Source organism: Phasianus colchicus, chromosome 5, assembly GCF_987193195.1.
Source record: "Phasianus colchicus chromosome 5, bPhaCol1.hap1.1, whole genome shotgun sequence".
Classification (NCBI taxonomy): Eukaryota; Metazoa; Chordata; class Aves; order Galliformes; family Phasianidae; genus Phasianus; species Phasianus colchicus.
This window is the reverse complement of record NC_143440.1, coordinates 60,690,422-60,710,292: the sequence shown is the minus strand read 5'-3', so window position 1 is coordinate 60,710,292 and position 19,871 is coordinate 60,690,422. Positions and strand designations below refer to the sequence as shown.

The 19,871-nt window shown below is 47.4% G+C and overlaps 1 long non-coding RNA gene across 1 annotated transcript; it reads left to right on the top strand.

Moving 5' to 3' along the window:
- Positions 1-843: 843 nt before the first annotated feature.
- On the top strand, positions 844-15,686 carry LOC149917984 (uncharacterized). The gene is made up of 6 exons (XR_016467206.1): positions 844-983; positions 1,309-1,472; positions 8,492-8,660; positions 10,744-11,006; positions 11,697-11,849; positions 14,505-15,686. It is a non-coding gene; the product is annotated as an uncharacterized LOC149917984 (long non-coding RNA).
- The last annotated feature ends 4,185 nt before the right edge of the window (positions 15,687-19,871 follow it).

Below are 19,871 nucleotides of genomic sequence, written 5' to 3'. Positions count from 1 at the left end.
TGTAAACATCGCAGAATAGGGAGGAAAAAGGAAATAAGCTTTATTCTTGGTCTTGAAAGAAAATTTGCCTTTTCTTTGTCAGTCCTTACTGATGGGACTCTACTAGCAAGGAATAAGGCAAAGGTTGCTGTAAGCAAGAAGCTGTGCAAGGCCATGCCCCTGGAGCCCTCATAGGCTGCTGTCAGCCGCTGTGAGCCATGTCCCAGGGCTGCAGGGCTGTGGGGACAAGTGCAGCTGCACCTGGTGTCAGTGGGGCTGCGGGGAGCTGGGGGAAGGCTGAGTGCTGGCACCACTTCCTGGCTGCTCTCGAGCGCTGAGTTGGTGGTGGATGAGTTTGTTGTGGTAGAATGTGGCCAGCCCTGCAGGCACTCGGTGTACACAGAAGTAGCCATCTGCAGGCCAAGCAGCAAAGACGGTGGTGGCATAATTCCAGGAAAAAGGGAAAATAAATGTTATTTCTACCTGCTAAACAGATCTGCGGTGTTAATTATGGTGGCCACTGGAGATGACATGAACATGACTTTAACATCCTATGGCAGGAAGGAGCCTCTCTGCAGTTGCTCCCCTTGACTTGAGGACCTGGTAACTGTGGCGTGAGCAGACCTGCTTTGCAATGGGTTTGTTCCTTAGGTGAATCTAGCAATACTTGTTGAGTGTGCTTGAAGGACTTCACAAATGATACAACCTCTGCTTGGTACCTAGAGGTGAACTGAGTTAAGTGGTATTTGATTTTCAAAGCAGCAGGGGAACCTTTACGGAGCCACCTTGAACTGGCGGTGGAGCACCTGTGCAGGGCTGTGGCTGCCCAGGGAGCACAGGAACGTTGTTTGCAGCTGTGCTCCCAGCTGAGCAGAACGGCTGGACCCTGAGAGGAGCCTCCGTGGGCTCATATAAGAGCCAGCCACTGGATGGAAAACCTCTTGGACCTGGGCTGCTTTCTCAGGAGGTGCTCTGTGTGGTCTGAGAGCCCCTTCGCCAGTGGGGTGAGTGCAGCTCTTCTTTGTCTTTCTGCATGTGGCTGTTGGCCTACCTGTGAATACTTTGCTTGGTGTTGCCAAGAACCTTTCAGAAGCGATTTAGCTTCTTTGTGAGCAGAACAAAGGCCGTGGTTTTTGTCCCCACTTGATGGATCATAAAGAGAAACAAAAGCAGTCTGTTCTCTGCTGGGTGAAGTACTGAGAACAACCAAGTACAACAGCTTTTCTAGCTTTCCTTTTGTTTCATCGTGATAAACGTAATAAGGAGCTGAAAAAAAAGTGTAGGCTGTGTTCATAACAAAAGCTGGGGTTTGGGCTACTTGGTCTCCAGATGTCCCTTCCAACCCCTATGATCACACGGTGGGAACTGCAGCAGGAGGCAGGGATGGGGCTGCGAAGTTCCGGCACTGCGTGGGCTGGGCTGAAGCAGTGACCAGCTGGAGCGGGAGGTGCTGCAGTACGGGATGGGGAGCAAAAACTCAAAGCTTTGAGCCGGTAAGAATTTAAAGCTTAATCTCATAATGAATCCCAATAACTGATATTTGTTACAGAAAAGAGCCTTTTGAATTCATCCCATCCTAGAACTTGCATGGACTCCTCCCTAGTCCTTAAATAACTCACCAGCTATGTTTGTATGCCATTTTAGCTTAGTATGTTTCCTTTTTTCTCACTTTCTGAAGAATTCTATATTTCAGAAGCTCTCTCACATATTTCATTAACAGTGTGTTTTGTTAATATCTTTTTACAGTGATTAGAATTTTAAATGCACATTTAAAGAGAACCCAAAGAGATTAAATGAGTGTTAATAGAATTTATACAGTCTATTAGCAACTTTGTGCCATGTTTGTAAAATTCATGAAGCAACGCCTTTAATTATATACGCTGATGAAATCTGGGATTGAGGGTCTACCAGTGAATCATTGTTTAGTTTAAGGTTGAACCACACATCCATCTTCTTATCTTCTGATAGAAGACATTGACCAGTGCCGTCAGAGCCTTGCAGATCCACTTATCACCGAGGAACTGACCGTGTATTGAAGGTAACCTGAGAGTTTGGTTGCCTCACCCTGGAGCTGGGTCTGTTTTCTAACGTGCTCACGTTCCATAGGATCGCAGGTCGTGTCTGAGGACAGCAGCATTGCAGGGCAGCAGGTGTGTGATGGCTGTGCTGGTGGCAGATCCTGCAGTGCTGGTGGCAGATCCTGCAGTGCTGGTGGCAGATCCTGCAGTGCTGGTGGCAGATCCTGCAGTGCTGGTGGCAGATCCTGCAGTGCTGGAGGTGCTGACCAGTGGCCTGCAGCACCTGCCTTCAAGGGCCTCAAAGCAGTGCAAAAATGAAGGCCCAGTACTGGAAGGAAGTGATGTAATTTGGCCCCGGGGCATTTTTCCCAGGGCAGCAGCACTTCAACTCCCTGCAAACCTTTGTATCTTGTGACCCGATGTTTCTTTTCCTTAAAGGTCTCTCTCCTGGTATGCAATTCCAAGTTCTCTACTGCCAGTTTAAACCTTCATCTAAATTTAGGAGGAAATTAAATACTGATGCTCTAACAGGAGAAGGGACAGGTGTCCAGCTGAGAGCCTAATAACACACTGCTGCATGAAATCAGTCTCTCACACAGTAATTACCATTTGGAGCAGACCAGGTCCCTTTGTTACAAGTGATCATGTGCCTGCACAGCTCTGCTGTAATTACACAGCAAGTCGTGCACCTTCATCCCGATGGCTGTTTGCAAGCTGCTGTACTGGTGAACCCAAGTTTGGGAGCTTCACCTTCAGCAGCCGGATATGTGATGGAAATGACATGTTAAGGTTTCTAAATGCTTGAGATGATTGCCCTACGTGTTCCAGCTGTGCCTGGCTTGTTTTCTAGGCACTGCTCCTGCCCTTCTCTCTGTGGCTTCCCTCCCAGGGCGGCGGTGCTGTGGGCAGCAGGCAGGGTGACTTCCTCCACCTCTGCGTGACGGAGTGAGCAGAGGATCCGGGGGGCAGATTTTGTCATTTCTCTTGTTAATTAACACAAGGGGTGGATTTCAGTCTATACCGCTGTGAAAAAAAAGCCTTGGTTGATTGATGTTTGCTTGACAATGGAGAGATGTGAAGTTAATCACTTAAGTTCTTTTTTCCTCTTTTTATAGCTTTGTGTTTTCCTGTGAGAGCACACTTGCTCTCTGTGAGCCGTGCGTTTTGGACTTACTGTGGGTGGTTTGATGCTGGTTTCATTGCCACTATGTGTTCTCCTGGGCCTGACTGGCAGTGCTCGTGCTGGTGTGATCTGGAAGTGATCCAGTATAGAACTGCACTGGAGAATGGGATTTCCTCAAAATGTATTACAGGAATGTGCTAGTTTCAAAAACTTTAATCAGAGAAGGGATCTTAGAGCCGGAAGGTATCTTCTGTTGGGAAGGGACACTGGTGAATGCAGGTGCATTTTCAGTGCAGAAGCTGTTTTGACGTTTGTTTCCTACTTGGTAAAGCTGTGTTTGAAGAGAGAGGTGATTTTTTTTTTTCTTTTTTTTTTCTTCCCCTCAGGCTCTGGGCTGCCCGGCTCCCAGCACAGCTGTGGGTCCCATCTGTGGGAGTCCCACACAGGGCTTGGTTTGCCATGCATCACAGCAGTGCCACATCTCACCCTTCCTGGCAGGGTCTGTCTTGGTATTAAACAGGGCTCATCTACACTGTCTCACACTGCTCATTCACACTCATTTAAAAAAAAAATGGTGGATTGCTTGGTACCTGAACATGCAGCCTTTGTGCTTGGCTGCTCCATAGGGAGGCTGGGATCCCACCGTGGTTGCTGGGTGTGCCTGGCATTGTCTGCAGCTGGGGAGCAACGTGGCTGCTGTGACAGCACCCTGATGGAGCCCTGCACCAACCCTGCAGGTGGTTGGTGCTGTGGGGTAGATGCACAGCAGCTTCTCTGCGGCATCGTGCCACCTCCTCACAGCACCTGTGCCAGTCTGTGCTGCCTTTCCCTTCCTCCCTCACCACCAGGAGGTGTGCAGCAGGCATTCCAGGGCGGCTCAGCAGATCTCCTGGGAGCCGTGCTGCACCACGGCAGGTATTGCACCTGCTGCAAATGGCTGAGGCCCTCGGTTGTGTTTATCGGGCTCTTGTTCTTTATTCCTTTCTGCTCGCTGTCAGGAAGTTTGACTCCTGAGCTGCAAAGAGCCAGCTTGTTCTTCTCCACTTTATTTTGATCCTTTTGAAACGCTCAGGTGCTGACCCATAGTAGATGCTGAACTTAAGACATAGCAGCTGCACTGAAATGCAGGTTACTGTTTATGTCTTTACAGAAGGATCACATAAACCCATTCAGCTGAAGTAAGATCTGTCTGTGCAAGAACAAATGTGAGTTCAGGGGCAAAACTCAACTCCAGTGACTTAAAATAAAACAGAAACAAAGCACTTTGAGAAACCTGAGAGAGGTCCCTCGAACACTTGTGCTGCTATTCAGTCTATGCACAACAAACAAACCATTGTTATTTCTTGCTGTATGATAAACAAACTGCCACTATTTCTTGCTGTGCAGTGGTCCTCTATTCAGGATCCTACTCCAGCATTCATCAGTTTGGTTTCAGGCAGTATTCTGCAGGTGCTATGCAGCTTCGTGTTGTGTTGAAGTAGCATAGTACTGGCAAACTGGAACATAAATCAACTGAAAATATCAATTATAATCCCCTAAATTGTTCGGTGGTTTTCTGGGATGCTTTTTACTCTGTAAGCTTTATTCACTAAGAGAATGCTGAAGGAGTAACGAAGGCAGGAGGGGCCTGCCAAGGCAGGGCTGCTCTGCTGGGACTTGGCTTTTCCACTTTCTGGGTTTGGCCCCGGGCTCCTGATGTCTGAGCAGCATCTGAATGGTGTGCCGTGCATCAGGGCAGTGCCGTAGCTCAGCTCTCCTGGCGAAGTCTTGCAGTCCTGAATGGACAATGCAGAGCATATGGAAAACCAGGGGAGCTCCATGAAAACTTTTGTCCAGAACCTGGATGTTATTTCTCAGCAGCAAGCCCTCAGAATGATTTGTTCAACTTTTGTTGTAATTCCATGATTTCCAGTTCAAGAGCACTTCAAAATAAGCAATCTGCCAGATAAAAATAATCCTTGATTTAGTTTCCCTGGATTTATTAATGTCTGCCTCTCTCTGCTGGTGCTGTTGGATCTGATGTAATTCTGAAAACTCTTACCCACAGAGATCACTGAGGATGTGTTCCTGGCTGTTAAGGTGCTCAGTATGGAAGCATTTCAGAAGAAAAAAAGAGAGAGTCAAAGCCACAGCAAGATGTATTAGCTAAATATCAGCAACAGGCGTGTGTAGGAATGGTTCCTTACAGTGTTCTGCTTTCAGAAAACCATTCCAGCAATTAATGCTCCAAACCTGGATGCACAGAAGTTCTTTATTTTTTTTTTTTGTGCTTGCCCAGATTCATGTTAAACACACCCAGAAATGTCTTGTGTGATTTTTGATATGCAAGTACAGCAAAGAGATGGAGGTGCCTACTGCCTTATGTAGTACAGAAATTCAGTATCTAGAGAAATTGTCTGGGAAGCAGGCGGAGAGCTGTAAGGCCAGTCAACACTGTGCTGCACTTTAAGCAAGGTCTAATTAAGTAAACCTTTGAAGAGGAATTCGTTGAGATAAGTCAATGGGAAGAATAGCTCCCCAGGGACTGGATTGCAGGTGCATAAATGTGCACATGAACACTTTGTTATAGAGATATATGTAAAGTTGAGAGCTATTTTTATTTCTTGTCTCTCTGCTCTTGAAGTTGAACCTCCAGCTGATGTCCTAATCCTCTCTGTCACTTAATTGCCAGCTGGTAGTATTGCTTTCTTCCAGCCTCTGTACAGCAGTAACTGCAGCAGCATTAACACTATCTTCAGCTGCCTGTGCCTGGGGACAGCAGCTTGTGGTCACCACTGCCACGGCATTGTTCCCTATGGTGCACCTTTGTGTTCCCCAGTGCATGGCAGTGCTTTTCCCCGAGATGCTTTTGCCACCCAGGCTCCCAGTGTGGCCGTGTTCTGTGCATACAGGGAGCTGCCATGGCCATCACTGGCACTTTGCTGGAGGCAGTGGGGAGGTACCACAGGAGAACATGCATCCTTCTGACTGGAAGGAGAGCACAAACCCCTTGGTTCCATCATTCTTCCGCTCCCCACTTCTTCCTTTCCATTTATGGAGCCTGTATCGTTGTACCCCACATCCCTGTAGAGCTGTAGCCTTCTTCCTCTCTCTTCTAGCGATGGAAACAAGTTGTGGGAAAATTGGGTGGATGGCTTTAGTCACAATTGTTTTATCTGTTGGTTTAGAAGATATCTAGATGTTAATGTTTGTCTGCATGCTGTTGTCAGTGCTTGTGCCATCTCACCCCGCTGCCAGCCAGCCACAGACCAGCAGGGAGCTGTGTTTGAGAGCAGTCCAGCCGTGGCTCCGTGCTTGGGGCATGTTGGAGTCTTGTGAATGCATCCCGTAGGCAAGCCGTGGCAGAGCTCCAGGACGTGACTACTGGAAGGCTTCTGGGTGTGGATAGGAATGACCAACAAATGCCTTCCTGGTGGCAGTTGAGGTCCTTTGACTTAGCAGAGCCATCAGCTGGGATGTGGCTCATTGACTCAGCTGGGACACTTCTAGTCTGTATCATTGGAAGATACGGAGTGTATTTGTTCATTTCCTTAAAAGCACAGGGATGGAAAAAAAACAAAACAAAACAACTTGCTGCTCAGCTAAGAAAATAAATTTCTGTTGATGTGACTTAAAATTTTCACCGGTGTAATCATTGCAAACGTTATCTATGGTGCTGACTGCATTGGTGAAAATGTCAAGTTTCCTCGACACGATCTTCTAGGAAGTACTGTCCCTATTACCTTTGTACGTCCCTCTTAGCAGTAGCACCTCATTTTGTGTGTAATGCAAACATAATCTCCCTCCTGTTTACATTATGCTGAAACAATCTTTTTCTCTTTTCGTAATTAAAAATGAAAAACAAATCAGATAAGCTCATAGCTAGAGGGGCTTTATTTTTGCAGAATTATCCTCTGCTATTTCATAAAACTAAAGGGCAGAAAATGTATCAAGTACTTTCTAATACCATCAAAAATTTGACCAGTTTAATTGACATTTTTAAATAGGATTAATTTAGTACTTGAGAGAGAGAAAGGATTGATAGGATTGGAAACTGAAGGCTGTAGTTTGTAATATGAGTAAATGTCATCAGAAACAGCAGTGGGCTTCAAATGTTCTGCTGCTCTCTTTTAACATGTCCTGAACAGGCTCTCGAGACAACAATTCAGCTCAGTCTCATTTTGTCTTGGACCTTTACGAAATGGAGAGTGACAATCATTACGAATTTTGCTGAGCTTGGGGATAGTTTAGGACTAAGAAACCCGGTGTAATATTAAAAGTGCTGAGGCCATCACATTCACTTGAGTGATCTGAAGAGCATAGAGGTGAAAGTCCAGCATCCAAGGAGAAGCTCATTCAGAAGGCAAGATATATTATTTTACTTCCTGCACAGATGACCATCTCCTGAACTAATGCTTGCGATTTAAATGCCATACCAAGGACATTCTTTGGTTTTAGGCAAGGACTATTTGCTATGAATTATGAGATTATGGCTTATTTGTGCTACAGATGAAATAGCATACTTGTATTTCCATCAGAATTTAAACAGCCGTGAAGATATGAGAGAGGTAAGGAAATCAGGTGTTTTTTCCTTTTTTTTTTCCTCTTCTAGAGCATGAGGTATATCTGAAATGCTGCACAACCTTAAATGTTCCTTAAAGTTCACTGTAGATGGAATAAATGATCCATCCCTTAGCAGGTCATCCTATCTGTGCTTACACATAACTACACTGGGTTTCTCTTCTCGAGTGTAGAAGGCATTCTGGCTCTCCTCTATTTTCCAGACAGTGGACAGCCTGCCCTTCCCTTTGACACCAGTGACCGATGGAGAGGACCGGCTGTTCACTGCAGGGAGCTGCGCTGTGGGGTGGCAGCAAGCTTGGCAGAGCTGCCACTGGGCAGTGGGAGCAATGGCTTGGTGGGAGCAGGGCTGTGGAGCACTGGCTGAGCGGTGATGTGATGTGGGGCTGGGCGCATCTGGGGCTGTCTGTGCTCCCTCCCTGGGGCAGCCCCTGGCAATGTGTGACTTTCCACCCCCTGCACCTGCAGGTGGTCCCTGCTGTGTTTGGGGCACACGTGGCCGAGGAGATCCTGTGTGAGCTGTGGGCAAGAAAGGACAGAGAGAAAAGGCAGAAGCGTTCAGCAGCTTGGCTGTGTCCTAGCAAGCACAGATAGTCAACAGTCAGGGAATGCGAGTGTGTCTTCGGAGTCATTCACATGCGCAGGCAAAGGGCTGCATTTATCCGATAATGCACTTGAAGTGCACAATTCAAGTGGTGATCTTTAAAGTGCTCGATGAAGTACACTGAAACACTGGAAAACTGTTCTTAAGCGGCTTCTGGGGATGCTGCTTTTAAAATACAGATTGCGTTTCTTTTGTGTGGTGTTTCAGGTCACTGGTCCTTTGTTCCACTTCTCTGAGCCCTTGTTGGAAGGCTGCCATTTCTCATCCTGCTTTGATGATTTCCAGCTTCATTTGAGGAGCTGCTCTCTGCAGATCGTGTAATGAGGAGGATTTCCTCGTGCAGGAAGAGCTTCCATCCTTCTCCTTAAGTATTGGGGTAGGTGCTTTCTTCATTGAACAGTGACTGTGTTTAATAGTTTTGTTTCTTTAATTATTGGTGATGAACTTTCCCTCTGTTGCTCTTGTGTGAAGTGACAGTTCATGGCATCTGTCCTGCAGAAAGAAAAAAACAAACAAATGAATACTGGCAATGGGTTCTGTGGGAAGTGAATCTCACTGAGGATGGTCCATCTTGCACCAGATCCTGCTCGGGTCATTTCGAGATGCTTTCCTCAGTGCTTTACCAATGCTACAGCTGGACTGAGCCTTGCAAGATCCGCTGTTAAGAGCGGAAGGTCAAAACGTTGCATAGATCTCAAGGAAGAAACGAAGCTGGGGGTACCCAGAGTGTTTGAAGGGATGCTTTAACTGCTCTGTGCCATTTGAAAAGGAAGAAAGATGGAGAGAGAGGGGGAAAGAGAAAATGCTCAGCTGGAGGCTGGATGGCTGCAGGCCTGGTGCAGCTCCTCTGGCCTTCAGCTTGGTGGGGTTTTCTAATCTGAAATGATGCTTCTCTGAAAGGCAAACCGTAGCAATTAAACTGAAGTGCAAGCTCTCTTGAATCTTTATTTTGTGTGGGTAAAGCCTGTCTAAAATCAGTTTACTTAGTATTCTTTCAGCTGGAAACCATGTTTTTATAGTCCAGAATGCAAATTTATTCCTCACCATCATATTCTGATGAAGAGGTGATAGGACATATTGAGCTACACGCTATGCATATTCTGAGGAGAACAACTAAATCTGTATTCAAAGATGTTTCCAATATGCCTGTACTCAGTTTCACTGCCTGTCACAGTCTGAAAGGAAATAAGCATTTTTTATCCTATTTATGGGCAATGGCCATCCATCATGCTGCAGGCATGGTGCTGGTACCAGGACCAACAAATGTGCTGCAGGAGTGTGCTTGCTATCTTTTATACTCAAACATTCACTGCAGAGCTGTTACTGCAGAACACGTTACTGGCCCTGTAACACACGGCTTGTGGTAACAAGCTGGTAGGCATGATGGTGATGTCAGAAAAAGGTCTCCAGCTTGGGCCCAATGGGTCTGACATGTGGCAAGGAGTAACGCCAGCATTTCATTTCCTTCCCTGGTGTTGATTTTCCACAAATCTTTGAACAAATCTGGAGTTTGGCCCTGGTTGCAGTTTTGTTCTGACTGCTGTTTTCCAAACTGCATTGGTTATGTTGGATGTGATGCTTCCTCTTGCTTTCAAGAAGACAACTACTCAGTAAATTATGTGATTTCAGTTTTTACCCTTTTTCTTTGCCTTAAGTAATATTAACAAATACTACAGAGATAAGTGTAATTTCAGAATCTGAAAGGTATTTCAGTTTCCTGCTTCATTTTTGTCCTGTTTTGCCTGTTTTGTGATTGGGATTTCTGCCTGGTGTCAGACCGCTGCTCTTTGGAATAGCAGCAGGTTTTGGTGACTTTGTGTCCATTATCTCTATTTTCATCTCTCCTTCAACCTCCCATCAGTTCCTCCTTTTTCTCTTAGTTCACTTTAGATGAATACCTTTTTTTCCATATTTAATTCTACAGCTAAATAGAGTAAGTATGTGTGTATAGGTACGTACTTCTGTTAAAATCTGTAGAAGGGAGGTGCTGAGTTGTCATAAAACTGAAGCCATCAGTAAATGGTTGCAGTTTTCAGTTCTTCAACCTCTTCTTGAAAGGTTCTATGCATACAGCAGCTTCAGAATGGTTTTAAGCCCATTTTCCTCTTGAGGGTCAACATCATCACTTCTCTCTTTTATGACTTCTTCATATTCTACATATAGAACTTCTTCCAGTGTTCTGCCCCATTCAGGTTTTTCCAGCACAATGAAACACAAAATTGGGACTGGAACACTCCTTACTGTATACTCCTTATATTTTCCTTTTTCTTTCTGTTTTTCACTCTTAGCTTTTTTTATTGTTGTTCACTTGTTTTAAATCTAATGGAGAATAACCATTTCTGCATGATGCAGAAGATCTCAGCCACTTGGAGAGGCCTTCCTAGGGGTCTGAAATGATATCACTATGAGGTAGCATGTTCTTAGAGATGAGAATGACCTGATTTCCTGTGCTTTTACAGCTCTGGGGAGCTCCACACAGCAAGGCAGTGACCCTTCCTTGTCCCTTCCCCTCACTTCAGGGAGTGCTGACAGGGAGCATCATCCCTCTTCATCCTGGGACAAGATCTTCTGACTCCTGCAGTGTGCTGTGGGTAGGGAGAAAGAGCAAACAAGGAGTATGAAGCTACTGGGTGTCTGCATCCAACCTTCTATCCCATGGGGTTGGTCTCTTCTCACTGGTGACAGGTGACAGGACGAGGGGAAATGGCCTCAATGTGCCAGGGTAAGTTTAAGTTGGATATCAGGAGGAACTTCTTTACAGAAAGGGCTGTTCAGCACTGCAATGGGCTGCCCAGGGAGGTGGTTGGGTCACCATCCCTGGGTGTGTTTAAAAACCCTTGGATGTGGTGCTCAGGGCCGTGATATAGCGGAAGGCTGTTAGGGTAGAATGGTTGGGTTGTGTTGGACTTGATCATCATTCAAAGAAGGGCAACAAAGCTGGTGAGGGGTCTGGAGCACAGGCCTTATGAGGAGCGGCTGAGGGAGCTGGGATTGTTCAGTGTGGAGAAGAGGAGGCTCAGGGGGGACCTTATTGCTCTCTATAACTACCTGAAGGGAGGCTGTAGCGAGCTGGGGGTCGGCCTCTTCTCTCGTGTAACTGGTGATAGGACTAGAGGGAATGGTTTCAAGCTGCGCCAGGGGAGATTCAGGCTGGATATTAGGAAATACTACTTCTCTGAAAGGGTGGTCAGGCACTGGAATGGGCTGCCCAGGGAGGTGGTGGAGTCCCCTTCCCTGGAGGTGTTCAAGGAACATTTGGATGTTGTGTTGAAGGATATGGTTTAGCGAGAACCATTGGTGATAGGTGGATGGTTGGACTGGATGACCTTATAGGTCTTTTCCAACCTTAGTGATTCTGTGATCTTTAAGGTCTTTTCTGACCTGAGCAATTCTGTGATTCTATGGTGAGCAGGCAGCAGCGAGATGTGCCAGCATGCATCAGGTGCCAGGGTGCTGAGGGAGGTAAGGACCCTGCTGGGAGGAGGACGTCCAGTCGGTGTGAGCCCTGGCGAGCTGGCAGCAAAGACTTTCTGGTTCCTGAGCGCGGAGGAAGGAATGAAGGAAGGTAATCAGATTTATCTGGCTCATTTACTACAATGCGCTGTAGCTGCTGGAAACCAGGGCTAGGTATTAAGTGTCTCTTGATAACATCTCTACTAATGACAGTAAGTGGTGTCCAAAAGTGAGAAAAGATGTCATAGCCATTAATAGGACCATTCAGTATTTCTTACAAATAATAATGAATATTTTGTTTTTTTTCCTCTTTTGATCCACTAGGCTGCCTAGAATGAGTGAGTAGTGACTTATTTCCTAGTAGGTCAGTGTTGTAATTGCAGATTTGAGATGGGAATTGGCAGAAGGACTGTGGTCTGTTAGCTCTAGAAGAAATGCACTCTTTTCCACAGTTACCGTTGTGATAATCCAGCACTGATTACCTGATGATCCATGATCCAAGCTTTCCTTGAATCTGGGGGCCAATTTTGCTGCAGCTTTCTCAGCACAAATTTCCTACGTTAACTCCTAATTTCTGATAAAAATACAGATGCCAGCTTCCTTCTGTGCTGCTTTGACTATACCACGCTCTCCTTGCGACATCATTTTCATTTTTTTGAATGTCTTTGTCAAACATAAGATCTTGGTCTTCTACCTAAGCTGTGCCCAGCCAATGGCCATTGCCATGCCTGACACAGACTCTGTTCCAGGCTCTGGGTGCTCTCCAGCTGGAGGCTGGCAGTGCTGCACGGAAGGGCTCTGCATGCTGACTGTGCAGTGCCTCTGTATTGCTTTCCCTGAAAGCTCATTTCAAGGGCCTTCAGTTTTCTTAAGTCTCATTCTCACCTGAAATAAGTTTCCAGGTTATCCCGGTAGCCATCGCTCTCTCAGGTGCTGGTTTCTGTCTCAGGAAGCTGTGTCTATCCTCAACAGCCATTTCACATGGCTTGGGATTCAGAACTCTCCCAGCCTGCCTGTGAGTCCAAAGCCTGGCCTGTCTGTGCTGTGATGACTTGTCAGTATGCTTTCCAGGCCTGACATCATGCTTTCCAGGCTGTGGAAAGGGAGGTGGCTGCTTGCACTGAGCCTTTGCCTTGAGGTCTGTGTGTCCTGCAGCAGGAGGGGCAGCAGAGCGGACTGTGGGCCGAGGGGCAGAGGGCTGGGCAGAGGGCTTAGCAGTGCCAGCAGGCTGGCTGAGGGCTGTGTGGTGCCAGCAGCAGTGTGGAGCACTGGGGTATGGCTGCAGTTCTACAGTCTGAGCAGTCCCAGCTCCCTTCAAAGGACTCTGGCATCCCTGCAGGGGAAGGCAGCGTGTAGGCTTGTGTTCATTCTCGCAGAACTCCAGTTTAACAGCTCTCCTCCATGGGCTGTGTAGCACCTCTCAGCATCTGGTCAGCTTGCCTTGAGAATCTCTGCTTGCCCTGTGTGCCTGTCATTACCTGGACCATGTTCCTGTAATCTTGTCAGCAGCATTTACCATGCCAGAAAAAGTCTGTCAACAGCAGGAAAGTAACAGTGGCTTTCTAAGCATACTGCAAATTCTCACTGTTAACCTTTCAGTTCTTGACAGAATTTTGCCAGTTAAATTCTAAGTCAGTGACAGGAACATGGAGATGTGGATTTAGGAAGCTGACAGGATGGAGATGCACCACTCCTGCAGAGTGCTAACGCCTAACAATGGGGACAGGTGGTTAAAAACAACTGCAGGTGTGTGTATTGTGTCCTCATTATCACAGGCTGCTCTGGTTAGTGCCAGTTGTCAAGCAAATAAATACTGTTTATTCATCTGAAAAATGTGGCAGTCAGTTTATTATTCATCCTTCGTGTAACTGAATCTTCCTTGTTTTGAAATATCTACATTTTTCTGAATATTATTTTCCCTGATTTTGGGCACAGGACTATTGTAGGACCAAGTTTGGTGTCACTGTGTGTGTATTACCCTGCATGCAGAAGTACAGGAAATAAATACATCTGGACTTTTTCTCCCCAGTGTTGCCTCATGCCTTCTCCCTCTGGGCTCCATCCTGGCTGGGAGCCCGGGGGCTGTTCCTCCTGCAGGGGCAGGGCTGGCCCTGGGATGCCCCATCTCCCTGTGCAGGTCAGCTGCCTCATCACGGGGTTCCCATGGTAGCAGTGCTTGAGGTGACCCCACCCCAGGTGTTGTGTCTGCCTGCAGGGGGTGTCATGCGATGCGGCATCCCAGCTGGCTGTCTTATCCCTCAGCTTGGAGCCATTTGCCAGCTGTGTGCCTGTGCCCATGTTCTGTTGGCTTGTTCTCAATGCAGGTCAGCAGCCCTCTGCCACCCCAGCCAGTGTCACTTCAGGCTGGGCGCCAGTCTGACCCAGAGCCCCCATCCAGCACCTGCTGAGCCTGGAGGTGCTGACAGCATCATTCATCTACTGTCTGCCTACATCAATCTCAAGGATGTGATTGACAATTACATGAGAAACCTCACTAAAGATGCTCATCTACAGTCCTCGTTGTGTTAAGATGACATTCAAAGAGAATATTTTTATTTCAAGAATTTAGATGCCACCAACTATGGAGAATGGGCGGAGATTTTTATTCGTTATGGCAGATGGGAAAAGCAAGACAAATGCACCTTGTAGGGTTTTTGTTACCATTAGGTATGTTATCAAAGCTTGTAGTGGGTCTGAGGTGTCCATACTTTTGTTATTGTGTGCGTTTGATATTGTCCTATTTTAAGAAACACTTCTGTTCCCCCAGCTCTGCCACGTTCTGTGCTCTAGGAAGGAACCTCCTCTCTTCTGCGTTACAAGAACATCAGCAGTGATCTGCTCTTCCAGGAACCCTCTAGCTGAAGAAACCCGATGGAGTGATTGGAACCATTTAAGTATTTCACAATGAGATGCTAAATTTGCCACCTTCCCCAAGAGATGCTTGGGGAGAATGCCCTGTCCTTGACTGGCTGGTGACACTATGCTGGCTGCTTCATTAATCGCAGCGCCGCTGGGCAGGGTGTCGTAAAGCCACTGCTCAGCATTCATAAGTGGGGACTGCATATTTATACTTAGCATTGTGCTGTGCCATTAATTTACCAGAACACAAACTGAAGTGGTAGTTAGTAGCAGTGCCCATTTATTATAGCTGTTTTATTTTTCATGTCCTTTAAACATTAATTGCTCTTTTTAATAGGATAGAGTTGGTTGACCAGATGCGAAATAAATGATATGGGCCTGTTCAGTAAATGCATTTTAACTCTTTTTCTCAATATCCCATCTATGCAAACACCATTTAAGATTATTTTGAGTGCTTGATAGACTCCCATGGCAAAGTGTCACCAACAGTTATCACTGACTTTAAAATCAATCAGTGTTGTGATGTTCTGGCACAGAGTGGTTGAGCAGTGGGTCAGCTGTGGTGGGAAGCACAGGGAGAGAAATGTCCCTCACTGTAGCTGTCAGACAGCTGTGAGAGCGGTGAGGTGCTGGAACAGCTGCCCAGAGAGGCTGTGGATGCCCTGTCCGTCCCTGGAGCTGTTAAAGGCCAGGTTGGATGGGGCCCTGGGCAGCCTGGTCTAGTATGAAATGGGGAGGTTGGTGGCCCTGCATATGGCAGGGGGTTGGAGATTCATCATCCTTGAGGTCCCTTCCAACCCTGGCCATTCTGTGATTCTGTGACACAGCCACGTTGCATGGGGCAGGAAACCTCTCACTGAGGACTCTGTGGGATGGAAACCTCTGCTTGGATCTGTGTTGGAGGATATTGTGGGTAATGACATCCAGTTGGTTGGATAGCGGTTACTTCTGAAGCTTACATGGCAGTAAATAATTTAATTCCCTTAATGCAGTTTTATTGCTTAATCAGGAAAAAAGTAGGTGACCAACCATTGGGATAGCAGCTCACCATCCCTGATAACAGTAAGTGATTACAGATGTGATCTCTGGAAAAATTCTCGGAGCGTTCATTGCAAACAACCTTCGATAATAAAATTAATGGTTGTGGTAATGGCCTAAATTCTTAAATTCTGCATTTCCTCTCTTGGCTGAATTGCTCTCCTGTGTGTGTGCAGGGGGAAGGGTGAGTTTTTTTTTGGGGGGGGTGTGCTACTCAAAATTTACCGTAGCATGTCTTTCCAAGAAAGCACAAAAGAAAATGCTGAGATGGGTTCTGAAAGTGTCTGCTTTTATCCTTCGTGAGTCAGGAAGCTCTTGACCATTTGATGCTGTTATATACAAGTGCTTGGGTCACTGTGTCCTCGTGGCTGATGCAGGAGTGTCACTGAGCTCCTGGAGCAGGGCTGTCTTTGTAGATGCACACAGGAATTGACCTACTCAGGGCCTTGTAAACAGAGTCCAGTCCCAAAAGCAAAGCCTCAAAGACTCCAACATTCCTCCATAGCCAATTTCAGACTCTGGGGGATGAGAAAATAACCGTGTAGGCAAAAGATTACCAAGCAATTATTTCTAATTGTTTCTATTTCTGCCTGCCTAGAAAACCAGGAAACAGGATTTACTTATGAACAATTGCTTTAATAAAGTCAAATGAAGTTTCACCTTGTTGGAAAATGGGAAGAGAGCAGAACTGGGAAATCAGAGAAGTGCTGTTCTGAAATGCTTGACCTTGATGAGTTTCTAAAGCCATAAGGCATCTCAATTTCAAACACCACTGATTCTTCACGCAGTCATTCTGCTTGGAGCCCGTGCGTTCACAGGCAAGGTTGTACACGCATTCAGAGAATCACAGGATCATAGAATGGTTTGAGTTGGAAGGAACCTTTGAAGGTCGTCAGGTGCCACTCCCTGCAATGAATGCTGCAGCTCCCAGCTCCAGCAGGCGCTCAGAGCCCCATCCTCTGACCATGGGTGTCTGCAGGGATGGGACACCTACCACCTCTTTGGGCAACCTGTGCCAGTGCTTCATTGCCCTTATTGTGAACTTCTTTCCTTTTATCCAGCCTCCTGGAGTTGCACACTGAGAATTAGCATTCCTTTGGTACGTGCTGGGTGTTTGGGTGTTCAGCAGGAGGGGTGCTGGGTGCAGTGGACAGTGCAGTGTACACCCTGCCTGCGTGCTTTGTTTCTCTGGTGCAGCTCAGGAGGTGCTGCCATCTCCTTGCAGCTGGTCAGGGGGCTGGGGGTCACGGCTGCAAGTGAGAAAGAGGGCTGTGAGGAGTCCTGTCTGTGCTCCTGGGGCTCTCCTCAGAGATGCAGGGGTCAAGGCCATCACACTTCCTGACCCGCTGAAGCACAGCTCAGGCTTTGGTCATCAGAGGCAAAGAAATGCCTTCCTCCCCTCCCCTCCTCCTCCTGTGCTGATGTAGCCTCCAGCTACTGGAGCCCTGTGTGGGGACCTGCCCTGCAGATCCTGTACTCCTCTTGCTTGGAGCTGGGGAGTGTTTGCAGCCCCAGATACCTGCAGGCCCCCTGGTACCAGATTCTTAATGCACAGATGAGCCTTCCATAGAGTAATTACCTTTCCCTCTGCTTCTTTGGGTATCAAGCAGAGAGGAGACACTTAAGAGAATCCTTGACCTTCATCGGTCTGTCATGAATCATTAACCTGGAAGATGGATGGGGAGGAGATGCTGCAGCCGGGCAGTGCAGCTCTTGCATTTCTGACTATCTCTAATTCAGCTGCTGTTCTGCTCTGTCTTTCCAGCAGTCTAACATCATTCCACGTGGTGGAAGCGTAGCAAAGGTCAGCTCTCCCATATATCTCTTCAGCTGAGCAATCCCTGCCCTTTATCCTTCCACATTTGCATAATGTGTGCATAACGGCGGTGCAGAATTCTGCCTTCTCCCTTCAGGACTTTTGTAACTGTGTTTGTTACAGGGTCAGCTTCTTTAAAGAAACAGCACTGGACAAATGTGCAGTGCTCAGAAAGCACTGACAGCAAGGGATTGCATTGAGGAGCTTTATGTTTCATCATTGATAATCATTGCTACTTTTCAGCAGTTACAGCTATTCGCTTTGCTCTTAGTTTGAAGCAGCTCTTTCCCTGCCACATCTTTTCTCCAAGCCCCTCGAGGTGCTGCCTGCTGCCCCGGGTGCAGCTGTGTGGGACCAAAGCTTCCCTGAGCAGACAGAAAGTGCTTCTCGTGCACTTCAGTGCAGTTCAGTTTGTGGAGAGCTGCCTTCCTGCAGAAGCTTTTCAACAACAAACCCGGTTCCAGAGCAGTGTTTGGTGGGTTCCTTTTGCTGCTGCAGTCCCTGCTTCGTCAGCCTGAACTGCTGCTCACGGACACCCACGAACCCACCCCATCCCCCCCCCCCCCGGACTCCTCTCCCATGCTGGGCAGCTGTGTGAGAAGAGGCACATCTGCAGCAAAGGTCTGCACACCCTCAGCCCCAGGCTGGATGTGTCCCATTGCAGAGCTGTGCCTGGCAGTATGTGGCGCGATGTGACATGCAGTGTACGTGCCTCCAAGTGCGTGCAGCTGCCACGCTGTGAGAGGAGATCTTAGCTTAAATGAAAGAATGGTGTTCAACATTTCTGTACGTGCGACACACGCAGCACGGCCTGGATGTGAAAGCTTTTGGGGATGCACAGAAACAGACAGAAGGAGAAACTGAGAAGAAGGAGATAAGGAACACAGAGGTGTCAGAACTGTGGATCCTCCAGCAGTGGGATTAATAATGAATCCCCTGCTCCTGATCTGGGAATGGAGTACAGCTGCTGCTGACAGCAGTACGTCTTGAAAAGAAAAGAGGTTTCCTATTGATTTCCTCCTTGACAATTACGTGTAGTAAAATGTAACCACTAATCAGCTGAACCTGGAAATGTGCATGAGGCCAAAAATCAGGAAAAGATGAATTTTTTTTTTTTTCAAGGAACAAAGCATCAGTTTTCTGCATCCAGAAAAGAGTTTCAGTGAGCAACATGGGCACGAGGCGCTGGAGGAAGGTGCCTGGCATGCGGGGGCTGTCTGCAAATGAGATGGATCCCCACGGCAGGGGCTGCTGGAGCAAGGGCTGAGGGGGGCACAGCTGTCCCCAGCTGTCCTCAGCTGTCCCCAGCTCACGTGTGCTCCCCAGCACCTCCCTTCTGCTGTGGAAACCACAGCACCACAGGGATGGCACTGGGAGCAGTGTCACCTCCAGCTCTTCCACTTCTAACACTGCATTCTGCTGAACTCCTTCTGCACTGCTGCCATAGCATGAATGGCTTAATTGGTTGTGTCATCAGCACCTCAGTTGAGGTTTTAAGATGAGGTATTGTATAAATGGAGTAGCTACTCCTAATGCAGCAGTACATTCAAAGGCAGCTTCATAATGACAACAGAAGTTTACATGTGCCAAAGTGTATCCAGAAAACGTGAAAGAGGAAAAGCAGTGACTGAAGGAACCTCTTGTTTAAAAAAATACTTGAGGAATCTGAAAATCTCAACTCTGCACACAGAAAAGCTCACACCAGAGAAAGCACGGCAAGTGCTGGTGACAGAGTTTGAGGTCTCACTGGAAATGCCCCTGTGAAGTCCAGGAGAAAGTCCCAACCTGGTGGCCTCCTGCTGTTCTCTGGTTCTCAGGGTCTGCCTGCTGCTGGGGTTGTGGCAGGAGATGCAGGGTAAGGGTTAGGGTTAGGGTTAGAAGGTAGGGTTAGGGTTAGAGCTAGGGGTTAGGGTTAGGGTAATGGAAAGGGATAAAGGGTAATGGGAAAGGATGTAGGGTGGTGACAGGGATGCAGGGTGGTGGCAGGGAGTGTGGAGCGTTTGGGTCTCAGGAAGGGAACTCAGAGCAGAAAACTAAAGCTGGTCCTCACCACACAAACCACCTTGGTGTGAAGCCTGTCTATGCCTCTGCAGCCATGAAGTCGAGGTGCGTCCTCTTTTGCAGTTCTGCAGTCTGAAGCATTGAAAATAAAACACATAAAACACTGGGCATGGCCACCATCCCACTGGAGAGCAGCAGCTGAGACAGCACCTTGGCCTTGCCAATAAGAACCAAGTGAGGTAACCTGCAGTTACTGATGGCAGTGCTTACCATCCCCAGTGTATGGGCACGCAGCAGCAGTCATGGTGAGAGCAGCACTGCCTGCCAGTCACAGCACGTGGTGCAGCCCTGTGCCATGTCTGAAAACCCTGTAATGGTGAGAAACAACCAGAGCTGGATGCTTATGTCCATTGTTTGCAA